Here is a 1,832-nt window from a genome sequence, read left to right on the forward strand (position 1 = left end):
GCCGTTATGCAATGCCAATCTCAAGATTATCAAATCTCAGCCGCTTGTTTTTAAAAGCGAAGCTTTTCTATAATTAGGGTCGGTACGTCCCTTTCTGTCCGTCCGTCCATCCGAGACGGATAACTTTTTTCGTTAATTTAGGCATGTTAGAATTGTCCTATCGATTTCAAACTTTACATGGCGATTCCTGTAGTAGTTAGGTACGATTTAGAAAGCGTAGCAACTCTATAATCATTACTAGAATGTCCGTACGTCCATTTTAAACATGTTGACTTTTTACTTTTTTAACAAAAAAAAGTTTATGTGATCTAATTATCCGATTGTTCTGATTTTTGGTATACTGTTCCCTGGGATAATAAAGTACAATATCATAAGCAAAGCAACTCTATAATCAAGTCCTAAAAATGTAAGTATGTCCTTCAACAATATCCTGTATTTACGTAGTTTTTCAACAAATTTACTCACAATTTTGTTTCTACTTTAATACATTCATATATATTCTGATTATTTAGTTCTGACACTATGCAGGTGTTAATGTCTGTTTGTCCTACCGTTTCAGAGCTTCGCTTTTATGGATGTTGTCATCCTTGTTTATTTAAGACTATGATCCCAAGCTAAGCAGCATTTATAAAAATGGACTGCAAACACGCCCTACAAAATATTTTCCGATGACATATTTCTAGATTATTTGTTTTCTTGCCTACTTGTAGAAACATAATTATGCTTTAAAATCCCTCTTTTCATACAAATATACACACATATACATATAATCAGGGGGAGAGGTGACATTGGAATGTTTATTACACTAGTCCCCAAAGTTTTATAATAACCTTTTCTTATTTGTTGAACTAACAATTTTGAGTACCTTAACTGAGTTTTAATTGGTTGGTCCATTACGTTGAGTGTCCGAACATTTAACCACATATTGTAATCTAAAGTTGTATGATTTTGTTTTTCACCATAAAGAATGTAAATCAATCTTTTAAATATTGGCTTATCCCTTTAGATTCCTGCATATAGTAAACACTATATATATGAAATTGAGCATTATTTTATGCACATGTTAGATTTTAGTTTGAAGGGACACATAAACAAAAACCCCAGTCTTACATTTAGTCTTTACTTAATTCGCTACTTGGAAAGTATGTCTCAGTTATATTAAAATTTTATGTGACTTTTAATGTGATTCGATTTATTAATTCATTAGAATTTAAAAAAGATTTTAATAGGTGGTTTGATCTTAGCCAATTTTTGTAAGAATAGGCTTAAACCTGTCTCCAAAGTATCCCTAAAAATCTAAACCCCATAAACTATAAGGGAGATATGAGTGACTGTAATTATAAAAAGTTGTAAAACCACGTTGTCCTTTTAATTGGGCCAAAAATTTGGTACTTTTGATTTGTTGTTTCCCAACTAATAGTTTTAAAATGTTTTAATCTAAAGAAGGGGCAATTTTGATTATCATCAATGGGGAAATAAGATTTTAAGTGAAACTGCTACAGGTACAGACAGACAAACATACAACGAGTTCATTTTCTTTCAGTTCCTTATGACTTTTCAAAGTATAATTTTATTTTCAAGTATAGCTACGAAACCGATAGATTTCCGATGAATTAGAACCAGTTCTCAGTCATATTGAAAATCATGTATAGCATCGAATTACAGACAATTTTTAATATCCATGGAAAGCTGTCTATAATACGATCACGATGCAATAGATAACTAATATATATCTAATTTGGAATTACCTTTCTGAAATGTAAGAGTAAAAACATCTTTACTTTAAGAAATTACATTTTAAACTGACAAAAAGTTAAACTTCTTATAGGAAA

Source organism: Acartia tonsa, chromosome 10 (genome assembly GCF_053477335.1).
Source record: "Acartia tonsa isolate MP-2025a chromosome 10, ASM5347733v1, whole genome shotgun sequence".
Classification (NCBI taxonomy): Eukaryota; Metazoa; Arthropoda; class Copepoda; order Calanoida; family Acartiidae; genus Acartia; species Acartia tonsa.